The following is a 16,492-nucleotide window of genomic DNA, read 5'->3' on the forward strand; positions in this document are numbered from 1 at the left end:
GTCCTTTAAAAATTATTCTTATTAAGTTAAATTGTTTTCGGAGCGGGGAAGACACAAAAGAAACCAGTTGAAGTTCTGAAAGGATAGAGAGGGGAAAGTTTCTCACCTCATTCCTCCAGGCACCCAGTTCCTCTCCTAAAAGGCAATCTTGACCAGTTCCTTCTCTAACTCCCCTCCTTTTAATTTGATTTTTTACTGAAAGCTCGCTCCCTTTTAATTTTCCCTCAGGTTTCTGAAAATTTCCCAATCGCAGCCCCTCCTAGCAGGGAAATAGTAAAGGGGCTTGGTTTTTATGTTCACCCCAAAGCAAGCCTACAAAAGGGAGTAGCCGGTTGCGAGCCTGACGGTGGGGCTGACGGGGGAATGAGAGAGAACCTGAGAGGACCGCCAGGGCGCCCTCCCTGAGGAGGCGAGTCCCTCACCGCCCCTCTATATCGTCCTTTGCAATAAGGAGCTCTTAATACCTGCAACTGCTTCCTTCAAGGGGTGGCTCGAAGATCAGTAGGCAAGGCCTGCGGACTGCGCACCTTAAAGCGCTTCGGGACCGTAAGACAGTGACTGCTGAGCGCGCGGCCGGGAAGAAGCCTGGGGGCTCTGAGCTCGGAGGACAGAGACGGAAGCCCCGGCCTGCGTCCCTCACAACCTGCGCCTCCAGTCCTCCTGCGCTACTCCCGAAGCGCACCTTCTCGCCCGCAGGCCGCGGAAGTGACAGCGCAGAGCCCTTGCGGCCTCCGCCACCTCCTCACGCTTCAGGTGGACCGAATCCTTGGAAAGGACAGGTAGCGATTCCCGATTGCTATAGCGACGACCCGGCTCCGAGCTGCGCCCGGGCCCTGACCCGGGCGTCGTGACGTCAGCACGCCTTCCCTGGGCGCTCAGCCTTTCTGGCCATGCGTCACCCCGGCCTGGGGGAGGGGCGGGGCTCCGAGGAGCTCGGTTCAGATCTCGGCGGCCTGGGCTCCAGGAGCCCCGGAACGAGGATAAGTTGGATGGCTGCCGCGGCGAAGCGGGGGGCGGGGTGGTGCGTGCCCGGTATTTTCTATACGGGTTCCGGGGCCCGGTAGAGGCGCGCCAAGAGGAGAGGAAAGTGCGGCGGCCCTGGAACCTGGATATCGCGCGAGGCAAGCTGCGCGCGGGCGGGCGGGCTATGGCGCAGGCGGGTTGTGGGGCCGGCGCTGGTGGCGGGGCCCGGTGCATGGCGGTCTGTCGGCGGAGTCGCCCTCGGGGGCTGTCAGGTTGGTGGCTGCGGGAAGAATGGGTCCACCATGCCCAGGGCGGGAGGCCGGGCGGGCGCAGGGCCCCGGGAAGGTCCCGAGCCCGGCGTGCCCACCTCCCTCCGGCCCTAGCAGGGCGGCCTGGCCGCTGGACCGCGGCCGGGCCCCCTTCCCCACCCAGGGTCCCTGCACCTCTTTTCCGCCCTGCGGCTCCTCCCCCATGACTCCCAAACCCCACCCCGTGACGGCGCCCGCCTCCACCCCTGTGACCCCACACCCCACCCACTGACCCCAAGACCTCACCAGGTAACCGTTGGTTATTATTCATTGGCTGCTAACCCAGGAATTTCGCCAGCACTTCTCAGAGACCCACCAACCACTGACTCCCTCGGTTTTAATCCGATAACTCACATGACCCTAAGATCCCCACACTCCTCCTTAGTGACCCCCAAACCTGGGTGACCCTCCTGGCCCGGTAACCCTCCAATTCGACCCTATGTTCCCCACAAACTCGGTGACTCCCTTCAAAACTGCTGGCAACTCCTAAGCCCTACTCCAATAGTTTTCCACCCACTCATCTTCTACACAGCCCTCAGTATCCTTGCCCTGTAGCCCTATGACCCTCATTCCACGTCTGCCTTTATCCTAAAATCACCCCCACTGGCATCTCTCTCTGCCCTCCCAGCCCTTCAGTGTCAATCAGCACATGACTTACAAGCGTCCAGCACCTTTCTGGTGCTGAGGAGGATGTAGAGATTAATATGAAGTAGTAATAATTGGAGTCATCAGAGAATTCTGGATCAATCCAGAGTCCAGTCAATCCAGTGTGTGGTCCCAACTCTGTCACTGCTGTGCTTTAGAAACCTGGGAGAAGTCCCCTCCTCAGTCTGGACCTTAGTTTCTCAAAATGACTGTGATGAGGTTGGGTTAGATGATCTTTGAGTTTCCTTCCATCTGTGAAATTGTGAAATTCTGCAATTCTCAGTCAAGATTTTGCAATCATTTTTGTACCCCACCCTGGAAGTTTCCTCTTGTAACCTCACCCCAGGATCTGCTTGCATCATGAACCTTACTCCCTCATTCCCAGATCACCCTCTTCACTCTTAATAGTGCATACCTATTTCCCTTGATCAGGGCCCATTAGTTAACATGTTTGCAAAGCAGCATAGCAGAGTGCTTCATTTGGGGGCATTGAGTTCATAACAAACCTAGGTTCCAGTCTGATTCTGGCCCTCCAGCTATGGGACTTGGGGTATATTATTTAGCCTGTCTTAACTTCAGTCCCCACCTCTGCTAAGGGAGGAAAATAGTGGTGCCTGACATAACACATGTAAAGCACCAGGCACCATGCCTGGCACATGGGAACTCAGCATGAGCTGTTGTTAGAAATGAGACGCTCCTATGGATCTTACTCTGTCCTGAATGCTAGGGATTCAACAGACTGAACATGTGGCCCATACCTTGCATTATATTGCTACTACTGACATCTTGGAATCCCTATCTTCTCATCTCTGCTGTAGCCTCACTTCTGTGGTTCTTTACCCTGATTTTTGCCTCAATAACGATTGGCTTGCTGAATACCTACTGTGTGCCAAGCTCTGGATATATAAGTTAAATTTACCTCTCAACAGCCCCAAGAGTTTATTATTATTATGTCTTCCATTTTCCCATATTTTTGTTTGTTTGGTTGGTTGGTTTTAGAGAAATGAACCAGAAACTCACACAGCTAAGTAGCAGAGCTAAGATTTGAACCCACAGTTTAAAAAAAAAACAGAACAAAACCAAACCCTACTCCATTGCCTGTCTTTCCCCCAAACGTACTCAACCTCAGCTCCTTGTTCCTTATTTTCTAGTAATTCCTAAATCCAACATCAGCTCATTCCTTGATCCCCAAGGTTTCTGGTCTTGAGCTCCTAGCCTCAAGGGATCCTCCCACCTTAGCCTCTCAAGTAGTTGAGATTATAGGCATGAGCCACCGATACTGGCCCTGACCCTCAAGGTTTCTGTTACCCTTTGCCACATAAGTTGGTGAGTTTCTCATCCTGCTGTTCATAACTTTTGATCTCATATCCCCTGAAACCCCTGCACCTTGTAGGGGAGGGAAAGTATCTTTTTAGGTTCATGGCTTAGGCCCCTATAACAAAAGAAAGATTTAATGAGAAGATTATACACATTTATTTAATGTAAGTTTTATGTGACAGGAGCCTTCATAAGGAAATGAAGACCCAAAGAAATGATTAAACTTGTGTATTTTTATACTAGATTTGATAAAGAGTGGATAGTTGTGGGAAAAAAATGCAAAAAGGGTAATATCAAATAGTAGTAAACTGGGAGAAACTTAGCAAGGCCTGTTTGTTCAGACTCCTGTCTGTGTCCCTGTGTCTTCACAGATAAGGATACTCCTTTCCTCTGAGTGCAGGGAGGGCACCTCTCTGTGAGGGTATTATGACCTGCTTCAGGGGAAAGTCAGAAAAATCCTTCCTAGGTTTTGTGATCTGCTTCAGGGGAGAAGAGCCTTGGAGAAAGAGAGAGTGACCTTCCTACTGCCATTTTCTCAAGTTGCCCTATTTTGGAGTATCTTGAACCCAGTCAACTTCTCTCTTCATCCTTTGCCCAAATATCTCTTGTTCTATGAATCTTTGATGCTCCCAGCCCTTACCCCATGAGCTCACTCACCGTACAGTGTCTCCCACCTCATTGGCACTTTACCCCAAATCCTTTCATCTTGTTAAGTCCCTTAGCCCCAGGAATCCACGTGTCTGTATGCTCTAAACCCCTCTAGTCCAGTAGTCTTTCGTCCTATTTTTAGTCTCAGTGTTCTACTTCCACCAACCCACCTTCTGCCATCCTCAGCCACATTCTGTGACCTGAAACTTTCATATAATTTGTACTTCATTTAGTGACCTCTTGATGTGACTAGCTTCAATGGAATCAGCCCCTTCCATCCCAGCATGAACCAATCCTGTATAACTTGGCACACCCTCCCATTCTAAGGCCTCTCCTCTCATACCCCTGCCCAGTATCCTGCGAGATCCTGCCTCTCAGGTTCCTCCCTCAGTGATCACCTTTTCAAACCTGGATTGTCTTTCACCCTTCCACAGGGCCTTCCCCTTCCTGTCTTCCTCTTATTTGTCCCCTCAGCCATCCTCACCTCACCAATCTTGATAACCGATTACAATATAAATCTCCCTTCCATCTCAGCTCTGCTCCCTTCTTCCTCCGCTCTCTTGTGCATCTAACTCCAGGGCCATGCATATGCCCCTGCTGCTTTCAGCTCTGCTTCCTTCATATGCTGCACTGTCCCACCAAACTTCATCAGTCTCTTCGGTTTATCCAGAGAACTACACTCTACTCTGGGAACTTCTGATGACTTCTAATAATAGATCACCAAAGGATCTCGGTTTTTTAGAGGGCAGGGAGAGAGCCCTTGGATATCCTTCAGAATCAATCTAGCTGTGTCTCCTGGACACCCTCCCACTGTCCTATCCCGTTATGAAGCTGCTTGCTGTATATACCCTCAGGGTAGAATGCTTTGGGTGTCAGCTTCTGCAGGCACTGAATTAGCCCCATTGTTTTCCAAGCCCTGGGAAAACTTGATAATCCCCACCCACTGAAGTCTGGAGAGTCAGTAGCAAAATGTGACATCAAAGATCCACATCCAAAAGTCTATTCTATGGGTCACCAAATTCCCAGGTCTCTTATAGTGTACTTATTGGCTGTACAGCAATAAATACAACAGAAACTAAAACTAGAGTTGAGGAAAGGGTATACCCTGGGTTCTACAACTGCTGTGGGTGGATTTTAAAAAGGAGCTCTTGCCTTAGATTTATTTACTTAGGGCACAGAACTTATTCTGCCTTGTATTTGAGTTATTTGTGTACCTTTCTCACCCCCACCCTGTGAGCTCCGTGAGAACAGAGACTAGGTTTTCTTTCTTTTTTTTTTTTTTGAGATGGAGTCTGTCACCCAGGCTGGAGTGCAGTGGTGCGATCTCGGCTCACTATAACCTCCTCCTCCTGAGTTCAAGTGATTCTCCCACCTCAGCCTCCCAAGGAGCTGGTATTACAGGCGCCTGCAACCCTGCCCAGCTAATTTTTGTATTTTTAGTAGAGACGGGGTTTCACCATGTTGGCCAGTCTGGTCTCAAACTCCTGACCTCAGGTGATCCACTCACCTCAGCCTCCCAAAGTGCTGGGATTACAGGCAAGAGCCACCGCGCCTGGCCGGTTTTCTTTATCTTTTATCTTCATCTCATCCCTCATATTTAGCAGGTAGTCAGTAAATACTTGCTGGATTAAATAAACTCACTCAGAAATTCTGCATCAGATGTACGCAAGTAAAAACGGTTCATGTCTACATTCATTTTGTGGACACAACAATACCCCTCCCCAAAGTTCTCCAAACATGATAATGGGCATGTCCCTTGATATAAACAGTCTGGAATTTAGACACTTCCTTTTTTTTTTTGAGACGGAGTCTCGCTCTGTCGCCCAGGCTGGAGTGGAGTGGCCCGATCTCGGCTCACTGCAAGCTCTGCCTCCCAGTTTCACGCCATTCTTCTGTCTCAGCCTCCCGAGTAGCTGGGACTACAGGCGCACGCCGCCACGCCCGGCTAATTTCTTTTTGTGTGTTTAGTAGAGACGGGGTTTCACCGTGTTAGCAAGGATGGTCTCGATCTCCTGACCTTGTGATCGCCCACCTCGGCCTCGGTATTATAGGCGTGAGCCACCGCGCCCGGCTAGACACTTCCTTTTTTAGTCATTGCTCAGGTAGGGGAATGGGTATAAGTGCTTTTTTTTTTTTTCCCTGCTCTATTTTTGGTAAGATAGATTGTTTGACGTGGTTGCTCGAATACAGTGGTAACAGCATCAGGGGCTGTCTTATATAAATCTGTTCTCCAGAAAACAGCTAGTTTGAAATATTTAGTGTGGGTTGCAGAGACGATTAAGAAACAGGGGAAACCAAGGAGGCAAAATGTTAGTAATTTTTGAAGTTGGGTAATGGGTTCAAGAGGTTCATTATACCATTCCTTCTGTTTTTATGTATGTTGGAAATCCATTATAAAAAGATTAAAGGAAGGGGCAGCTAGGTGAACAAGTGCAAATTTAGCACTGTTCCTTGGAAAACACCTCAGAGCAAATAAGCTGCTGTTTCTGAATCAGTACTGTTATCTAGGTTAAGTAGTATATTTAGTCCTAACCTTTCTCTGACCTCTTCTGTTTGTAAGATATCAGGATGCTAAATTTAAAAATTAGCACCCTGCAGAATTCTGTACCTGGTGGCCTGGGAATTGTAACATCCTGGCATCAAGCACCTGTTGCCCTTCTTCTCAGCTTAGGTGTGGTTTCTGGTGGAATAGGGCTGGACTGGACCTGAGAAGCAGGTGAGGCAGTAAGGAGGAAAGAGGGATCCCAGGCTGGAGAGAGACCAGAGCTCAACTAGGGTCTTCCCCTTCTTGCCTAAAGCTTTCAGGTTACTGGGAGATCCTAAAGGTATATATATTCATTCATTCACTGATTGATTCATCCCACAAATATTTGGTGAATATCTGCTGTGTGCCAGGTACTTTTCTAGGTACTGGGAATAGAGCAGTGAGCTCACCGTTTGAGGAATGGACAGGGTAGAGACAGACAATAAACAAATAAGTAAAATATATATTGAGAAAATTAAGCAGAGAAGGAAGATGGAAAGTGCCAAGAGTAGGCCATGCACAGTGACTCACACCTGTAATCCCAGCACTTTGGGAAGCCGGGGTGGGTAGATAACATGAGGTCAGGAGTTTGAGACCACCCTGGCCAACATGGCAAAACCCTGGCTCTACTAAAAATACAAAAATTAGCCAGGCGTGGTGGCAGGCACCTGTAATCCCAGCTACTTGGGAGGCTGAGGCATGAGAATCACTTCAACCCAAGAGGCAGAGTTTGCAGTGAGCCGAGATCACGCCACTGCACTCCAGCGTGGGCTACAGAGCAAGACTCTGTCTCAAAAAAGAAGAAGAAGAAGAAGAAAGTGCCAGGATTCTGGGTGTTAAAATTTTAAATAAGGTAGTTGAAGGGGGTCCCACTAAAAAGGTAACATTTGAGCAAAGACCTGAAGGAAGTTAGGGGGTAAGTCAAGCATACATCTAGGGGAAGTTTATTCCAGTCAGGAAAAACAGCAAACACAAAGGCCCTGAGGCAGGAATGTGCCCTATATATTCAAGAAACATGAGTAAGCCAGCCAATACGGCTACAGTATATTAGTGAGAGAAGAAACGGCAGATGTTTCGGTGAGGGTGAATTGGGGGCAGATCACACAGGCCACTGGCTTTTACTGTGAGTTGTGAGTGAGATGGTAGCCATTAGAGAATTCTAGGCAGATAAATAACATGGCCTGCCATATTGAAAAGGTCATTCTGACTGCTGTGTTGAGAATAAGCTATAATGTGGTAAAAATGGAAGGAGAGAAACTGGTTAGGAGGCTACTACAATAGTCTAAGCAAGAGAAGTTGGTGGCTTGAACCCAAGGTGAAGCAATGGAAAAGTGAGAAGTGGTTGTCTTCTGGATGTATTTGGAAAGGAGCCAACAGGATTTGCTGATAGACTGGATGTGATATGTAAAAGAAATAGCAGTTGAAGATGGCTACAATTTTTTTTTTTTTTTCAAGACAGTCTCACTCTGTCGCCCATGCTGGAGTGCAGTGGCACGATCTCGGCTCACTGCAACCTCCGCCTCCTGGGTTCAAGCGATTCATCTGCCTCAGCCTCCTAAGTAACTGGGACTACAGGTGCACGCCAGCACGCCCGGCTAATTTTTGTATTTTTGGTAGAGATGGGGTTTCACCATATTGGCCAGGCTGGTCTCAAACTCCTGACCTCGTGACCTGCCCGGCTCCCACATTTTTGGCCTGAGTAACAAAATGGTAGAATTCCAATCTACTGAAATTGGGGAGCCTGGAAGGAGGGCAGGTTGTTAGAAGGAGGAGATAAGGAATTTACTCTTGAACATGTCAAGTTTGAAGTGTTTTTTGGATATCAGAGTCGAAATGTTGAGTAAGCAGCTAGATATTCAAGTCTGTCGGAGCCTAGGAAATGTCTACTCTCAGGAAATTAAAGAACACTGTTACCTGGCAAGAGATAGCGGAGTATGGGAAGAACACTGGTAGCTATGTGATCCTGTGGGACTCCTCTGGCAACGCAGGCCTCTGTCTCTTCATCTGCAAAATGACTGCTTTATTTTATTTTGTTTTATTATCTGTTTCTTTGACAAGGTCTTGTTCTGTCACCCAGGCTGGAGTGCAGTGGCGCAATCATGGAGGCTCACTGCAGCAGCAGCCTCTCCCGCTCAATCAGTCCTCCCATGTCAGCCTCCTGAGTAGCTGGGACTACAGAGGTGGGCACCACCACACCTGCCTTATTTTTGTATTTTTGGTAGAGACAGGGTTTTACCATGCTGCCCAGGCTGGCCTTGAACTCCTGGGTTCAAGCCATCCACCTGCCTCGGTCTCCCAAGGTGCTGGGATTACAGGCATGAGTCACTACACCCAGCCAAAATGACCACTTTAGACTAGAAATGAGCTGTCTTCTCAGCCCCTCCTATGGTGGGAGTTGATGAATTAAGTGCTTAGAATAAACATGATAATATATGTATATCTAAGAGCATTTTTGAAACTGTTAAGTTCTACACCAGGTAGTGGTATTGGCAATAAGATTTCTTCCTTCATTTGCTAAAGTAATACCCAGTGAGTGCCTGCCATGTGCTGGGTGCTATATCACATGAGATATGATGATGGAGAAGATGAATCTGAGCCCTCGGGGAGCACCTCAGACAACCTCCCGGTGTGGCTTCACTGCCAAGTGCAGACAGCACATGGGGCTGAAGTGTGACATTAGCCAGGGAAAGCTTGTTCCTGACCTGGGTCTCCATGGAAGCAGTGAACATGCACGTTAGAGATGAGGCAAGATGGTATTCCAGATGAGGGAAAAGTCTTCCACTTAGCTGGGCTAGGGAAGAGTTGGGAGTGGTTGGGAAGGGTTGAGTGATGGGGACTTCACTTCCTTCCCTCCTCCATTCTTTCGTTCAACATGTACTTCCTTGCCAGGAGCTTCTCTTAGAAGCTCACAGTTCTGTGGGAGATGAAGAGTTTCAAATCTGGTCTCAGGAGTTCAAGTTAGATAATTTACAGTAAGCAGAACTGAATCAGGATTCAAATTTGAACTAAAGAGCTCAGTTAGCTATGTAACCTAACAGTATTAATCATTTGGTATCTGTGGGCACATTCTTTGTTAGGTGCTAATTAGGCTGAAAGGTATGCTCTCCAGGAACTTAAATTATAATCACTATAAGAGAGAGTAAGAATGTTATTTTCCCCTAAAAGAGTCAAGTGTTAAGGAAAACACACTCTGTGGCAGTGTATCCCTTTAACTGCATCTGGAAACTGTCCCTGCGGCTGTGTTTATTCTTGTGTCATTTAGATGTCTACGATTATATCGTGAGGAGAGTCTCTTTGACCAGATAAACGAGAGTATAAGATATAGCTCATCCTAATCGATAAAATTAGTCACCCACAAAACTAGTTTAGAGGAGACGTAGTCAGCATCTACTACATAATGGAATGGGAAATTTTGTCCTGGAGAGTGAAGAAAAAAAAAAAAAACAAACCTGGCCGGGCGTAGTGGCTCACGCCTGTAAACCCAGCACTTTGAGAGGCTGAGGTGGGCGGATCACGAAGTCAGGAATTCAAGACTAGCCTGGCCAACATGGTGAAACCCCATCTCTACTAAAAATGCAAAAATTAGCTGGGCATGGTGGCGTGCAGGAGAATTGCCTGAACCAGGACCCGGGAGGTGGAGGTTGCAGTGAGCCAAGATCGCACCACTGCTCTCCAGCCTGGGCCATAGAACAAGACCCTATCTCAAAAAAAAGAAAAGAAAAAAACCCTGAGATACAAATCCAAGTGCAGCTGAAGCCATTTTCTTTAACAGATGGCCCTAACCTGTTTTGGGTGCTGTTTCCCAAAGCTGCCAACAAACTTCAAACGCCTTTTACCCTGGCAGCTGTCAGTCAAGATATAGAAATGTGATGGTCTCACAAATCCTATGCAGTTGTCTCTTTTGCTGGCAAAAGTATGAAGTCACCCGGGTGTGGTAGCTCATGTCTGTAATCCCAGCACTTTGGGAGGCCGAGGCAGGCGGTTCACCTGAGGTCAGGAGTTCGAGACCAGCCTGGCAAACATGGTGAAACCCCATTTCTACTAAAAATACAAAAATTAGCCGGGCGTGGTGGCGGGCGCCTGTAGTCCCAGCTACTCGGGAGGCTGAGACAGGAGAATCGCTTGAACCTGGGAGGCAGAGGTTGCGGTGAGCCGAAACCGTGCCATTGCACTCCAGCCTGGGTGACAGAGCGAGACTCCGTCTCAGAAAAAAAAAAAAAAAAAAAAAGTATGAGGCGTACTCAGGCTCCTCACTTCCAGTTCCGAATCAGAAGGATTTGTGATGTTGGACAGGTCATTCAGGGTCTCAGGCTCATTATACTGTCATTACTGGAAGCCAGAGCACTTCTTTTCTAGTGCTTCTTTGACACTCCCCTAGAGCTGGCCCTCTAGTGAATAGTTCATCCCTAAGAAGGCCAGATATAACTTGTTAGCCTGGTACTATCTCACTTCACTTCATTTGCTGGGAGTTCCTGCTACTTTTGGATAGTTGATAAAGCATGAGACCCATACAGTTAAGATAAGAACCAAGGAACTGGGAGCTCTTTGAGATTGTAGAACTGACCTGAGGCTTCGATATGGGGGATTTGGCAGGTGTGCCTAAGACCAGAGTTCTTTCTCTGAGATCATCTTCTCAGCCTAGGAAATACTGTCCTGCGGCCACATGGAGCAGTGAAGGAGAAACGTAGTCCCTGCTTAGGCTACCGCTTCATCCAGACACACCCTTGTGACCAGGCTGGGGACACTCATATTGAAGCCACCATGTCCTCAGGTCCTGTAAAGACTTGCTGTTGTCTCATGCTCAGCTGATCAGCTTTCCATATGATATTATAGAATGGTCTCCATGAATCACGAAGCTCAGTTGTCAGATGTGCTTTTGCTATAGGTCAGTAACATGGAATCCATCGTATCAGCACTGGACTCTCCATTCCTTATGTATGGAGAATCATAGATATTCCTATGACCAACAAAGGGAGTACAAAGCATGCATTTAGACTTTCTATTTTTAGTTTTTTATTTATGTTGCATAGGTAACACATTCTCAAAGCTTTTTTTTTTTTTTTTTTTTTTTTTTTTTTTTTTTAATTGAGACCAAGTCTTGCTCTGTTTGCCCAAGCTGGAATGCAGTGGTGCAATCTCGGCTCACAGCAACATCTGCCTCCTGGGTTCAAGTGATTCTCCAGCCTAAGCCTCCCAAGTAGCTGGGCCTACAGGCATGTACCACCATGCCCAGCTAATTTGTGTACTTTTAGTAGAAATGGGATTTCACTGTGTTAACCAGGCTGGTCTCAAACTCTTGACCTCGTGATCCGCCTGCCTTGGCCTCCCAGCGTGCTGATTATAGGTGTGAGCCACCGCACCCAGCCACTTTTTTTTTCATGGAATATAAAGGATATTCCCTGAGAAGTCACCCTTCCATCATCATCGCCACTCAGTCATCCTTCCACAGACAACCCTGGTTAGTAATTTCTTGACTATGCTTCCACAGATTTTGTTTGTTTGTTTGTTTGTTTGCGTGCTTGCTTGCTTGCTTGCTTTGTTTGAGACGGAGTCTCGCCCTGTCACCAGGCTGGAGTGCAGTGGTGCAGTCTTGGCCCACTGCAACCACCTCCCGGGTTCAAGCGATTCTCCTGCCTCAGCCTCCCGAGTAGCTGGAACTACAGGTGCATGCCACCTTGCCAAGCTAATTTTTTGTATTTTTAGTAGAGACGGGGTTTCACCATGTTGGCCAGGATGGTCTAGATCTCTTGACCTGGTGATCCGACTGCTTCAGCCTCCCAAAGTGCTGAGATTACAGGTGTGAGCCACCGCGCCCAGCCCACAGATTTTTTAATGCAGTGACAGTATATAAAAAGCACTGTTGAACCCGGGAGGCAGAGGTTGCAGTGGGCCTAGATCATGCCATTGCACTCCCGCCTAGGCGACAGAGCAAGACTTCATCTCATAAATAAATAATAAATAAAAATAATAAATAAATGGCACTGTTTTATACTTAGCCATTTTTATTCATTATATTTGGGAGATCTTGCCATGTCAGTATGTAAGGAGCTTCCTCATTTATGTCTACATAGTATGGAAGTTTCATATTGATGGACATTTATGCTGTTTCTAATTTTTTGCTTTTATTACATGCAGGGATGCCATAGATAACCTTAGACATGTGCCATTTTCACACGTCCGTCTACCTGTAGACTAGATGTGAAATTGCTGAGTCAGACAATATGTACATGTACATTTGTAATTTTGGTTGATATTGTCAAACTCTCCTCCATAGAGATTGTGCCAGTATGTTCTCCCACCACCAGCAGTGTATGACTGTGCCTGTTTCTCCATAGCCTCATGGACATTGCTTCGAGTTAAGAATATAGCAGATTCTGCCACACAGTGGCTCATGCCTGTAATCCCAATACTTTGGGAGGCCAAGGCAGGCAGATCACCTGAGGTCAGGAGTTAGAGATCAGCCTAGCCAATATGGCAAAACCCCGTCTCTACTAAAAATACAAAAAATTTCCCGGGTGTGATGGCTCCTGTCTGTAGTCTCAGCTACCTGGGAGGCTGAGGTAGGAGAATCTCTTGAACCCTGGAGGTGGAGTTTGCAGTGAGCTGAGATTGCGCCACTGCACTCCAGCCTGGGCAACAGAATGAGACTCCGTCTCAAAAAAATAAATAAATAAATAAATGATAAATATATATATAGCAGATTCCCTGAAGATCAACATAGGATACTAAATCATGGGATCCCACTGTGACACTATTCCGCAAGACAGACGAAACATGGCACATCCCAGTTTGAAGAATACAGCCAGGCACAGTGGCCCATGCCTATAATTCCCGCACTTTGTTGAGGCTAAGGTGGGAGGATCACTTGATCCTGGGAGATTGAGACTAGCCAGGGCAACATAATAAGACCTCGTCTCTACAAAAATTTAAAAATTAAAAAAAAAAAAAAATTAGCCGGGCATGGTGACACACACCTGTAGTTCCACCTACTCGGGAGGCTGAGGTGGGAGGATTGTTTGAGCTCAGGAGATCAAGGCTGCAGTAGGCTAGGAGTCTCACTCTGTTGCCCAGTGCACTCTGGAGTGCTGTGGTGCGATCTCAGCTCACTGCCACCTCCGTCTCCTGGGTTAAAGCGATTATCTTGCCTCAACCTCCTGAGTAGCTGGGATTGCAGGTGTGCACCACCACACCTGGCTAATTTTTGTATTTTTAGTAGAGACGGGGTTTCGCCATGTTGGCCAGGCTAGTCTTGAACTCCTGACCGCTAATGATCTGCCTGCCTCGGCCTCCCAACATGCTGGGATTACAGGTGTGAGCCACCGTGCCTGGCCAGACGTTGATTTTTAAAGCCCAAGTCAGGGCCAGGCACAGTGGCTCACACCTATAATTCCAGCATTTTGGGAGGCCGAGGCAGGCAGATCATGAGGTCAGGAGTTCAAGATCAGCCTAACTAACATGGTGAAACCCCCGTCTCTACTAAAAATACAAATATTAGATGGGCTTGGTGGCTCTTGCCTGTACTACTACTCAGGAGGCTGAGGCTGGAGAATTGCTTAAACCCGGGAGACTCCGTCTCAAAAAAATAAATGGGGGTCTCACTATGTTGCCCAGGCTGGTCTCAAACTCCTGGGCTCAAGGGATCCTCCCACCTCAGCCTCCCAAAGTGCTGGGATTTCTTTTAAATGGCGCTTCTTTTTTTAAAAAGAAAAAAAATTTTTTTAATCAATATGATTTATGCAAAGATGCGTTTAGCTGTGTTAAACTTGTGTTATGTTAATGCAAGTTTCTGTTACTAATTTCCTGTTTTCTCATCAGTGTTTAGAAACCCACAGAACCAGGTCTGTTCACTAGGTTTTTCTGCGTGTAGTGAAGTATTTTTCTGTAGTAAACATTGAATCATTTTACTGCAAGTTTTCCAAATCTGGTTCTAATTTGTTTGCCACTCATCTTCATCAGCCTTCATCCCCAAACTAATGTGTATTTGTCCTCATGTGAAGTTTCTGTGTTTACAAATGAAGAAGTTTCTGAGTGAAGATTAAGTCATAATTATTTTTCTAATCAAAATTGAACATTCTTTTCAGGCAAATGTTTTTGTTCTCTTTTTTTGACTTCTAAATACAGTTGCCTACTGGGCTGGCTGAGGCAGAGTACAGAAAGCTTGTTCCAACTGTCCAGAGTTCTGGTTGGCAGAAGACGATAGAGTAGCGAACAGGTGCCTGTAGTCCACACAGCCCAGCTCGTGTGGAGTACAGTAGGTCTCAACCATGATAAAGTGGAGAAACACAAAAACCATGACTACTCTTTAGTTTCCTATCTTTCACATCCCTTATTTTTCTCCTTTGGGGAGGCAGTTTAAGCACATCTTGATTCATGGAGAGACCTAAATATCCAAAGTATCTAAACAGTTGGGAGTAGTGGCACACACCTATAGTCCCAGCCACTCAGGAGGCTAAGGCAGGAGGATCGCTTGAGGCCAGGAGGTTGAGTTCACAGGAGCTATGATCACTACACGCCAACCTGGGCAACAGAATGAGATCCTGTCTCTAAATAAATAAAAGTTTTTTCTAAATGTTATCTCTCCTCAATAATTACAATTTATGTTTTAACATTAAGAAACACATCGATACATTGCAAAGGTGAAGGGTTGTTTTCCCTGCATCAGGACCAATAATGGGTTAAGTTTATTTAAAAGTGCAGCAGGCCGGGTGCAGTGGCTCACGCCTGTAATCCCAACATTTTGGGAGGCCGAGGAGGGTGGATCAAGAGGTCAGGAGTTCGAGACTAGCCTGACCAACATTGTGAAACCCTGTCTCTACTAAAAATACAAAAAAATTAGCCGGGTATGGTGGCGCACGCCTGTAATCCCAGCTGCTCAGGAGGCTGAGGCAGAAGAATCACTTGAACCCAGGAGGCGGAGGTTGCAGTGAACTGAGATGGCGCCGTTGCACTCCAGTGTGGGAGTCAGAGCGAGACTCCGTCTCAAAAAAAAAAAAAAGTGGCCAACAGAATTGGATTTGCTCCTAGTTCTGAGAAAGTCAAGAGTGCTCCTTTCTGTCTTCACTCTTTTCTCACCTTCCCCTGTCCCAGTCTGTTTCTCACCTATTCCCAGCTTAGGTCATTGCAGAGCTAGTAAACCTTATACCCTACAAGGAGAAAACAGAGCAGCCACCCTCACTGCCCCTCTGCCCTGTCTCGGAGGGTTGCAGGAGTAATGAGTCTGAACCGTCAAGTGCAGGCAGAACTCACACATAGCCATCCTGAAGCAGTAACAAGCCTTTCTTTGGCTCTGCCCATGTCACTGTTGTTAGTTCAGTGCCAGCACGGGAGGATTCAGAGTAAACCACCATTGAAAGAAAGTACAGGGAGAAAAACAGCAATCAGGGCACTGGTAGATGCCTGGCAGCCACGAAGCTTCCTCCTCACCCTCTGCAGTCAGGCTTTTTGGTAAGGCAGCTTCAGAGACGGAAGGGTCAGGGAACAACAGTAGCCTCTTAAAGGTTTGTATTATGAGACTTAGGAAGGAAATGTGAATGAGTTGAGGTTATTTAGCCTGGATGCAAGAACACAAAAAGGAGTGGAAATTTGTTTTCTTTGAGTCTAAGAGGGGTTATTTTGGGAAGCGTGGCTAGCAGCAGCTCTTTCCTCTTTCCATTGCGGGTAGGCCGAGAAGGACTGGGTTTAAGTTACAGTGGGTGAGATGGAAGTTAACCCGTATTCAAGTGTTTTGAGTGCTGACAGTGTGCCGGTCACAGTGGATTAGCAGAAGGAAGAAGTGTGCCAGACATTGAGAAGTATGGGCTCTGGGGCAGCCAGCCTGACTTTAAAACCTGGCTTCAACACATAGTAGCGTTGGAAGCTTGGACAAAGTACTATACCTCTAAACCTCAGTTGCCTCATCTCTAAAATGGCTATAATATACCTACTTCCTCATCAGTTATTTTTAAGTTTAAGAGTTAATATAGGTAAGGTGCTTTAAAAAGTGTCTGGTATGTATTAATCACATTTATATGTGATAAAAATAAAGATTAGCATGAGCAGTAGAAAGGATCTTAGGGTAATTTGGGCCAGCATTTCATTTTACAGATAA

General features: G+C 46.9%; 2 protein-coding genes across 8 annotated transcripts in view; one reads left to right on the plus strand and one right to left on the minus strand.

The window, feature by feature from the left end:
- Window positions 1-606, minus strand: part of TCP11 (t-complex 11) — a 141,996-nt gene extending 141,390 nt beyond the window's left edge. Inside the window, exon 1 of the mRNA XM_050787657.1 lies at window positions 465-606. The gene's annotated coding sequence lies outside the window, so the exon portion shown is untranslated. The remainder of the gene's footprint in view (window positions 1-464) is intronic.
- A 274-nt stretch (window positions 607-880) lies between these two features.
- Window positions 881-16,492, plus strand: part of ZNF76 (zinc finger protein 76) — a 35,294-nt gene continuing 19,682 nt past the window's right edge. For 2 of the 7 annotated variants that reach the window (XM_050787639.1, XM_050787644.1), the window contains exon 1: window positions 881-1,121. The gene's annotated coding sequence lies outside the window, so the exon portion shown is untranslated. Of the gene's footprint in view, window positions 1,236-16,492 lie in introns of all 7 variants that reach the window. The other 5 variants (XM_050787643.1, XM_050787647.1, XM_050787645.1 and 2 more) reach the window with 3 other exon arrangements.

Source organism: Macaca thibetana, chromosome 4 (genome assembly GCF_024542745.1).
Source record: "Macaca thibetana thibetana isolate TM-01 chromosome 4, ASM2454274v1, whole genome shotgun sequence".
NCBI lineage: Eukaryota > Metazoa > Chordata > Mammalia > Primates > Cercopithecidae > Macaca > Macaca thibetana.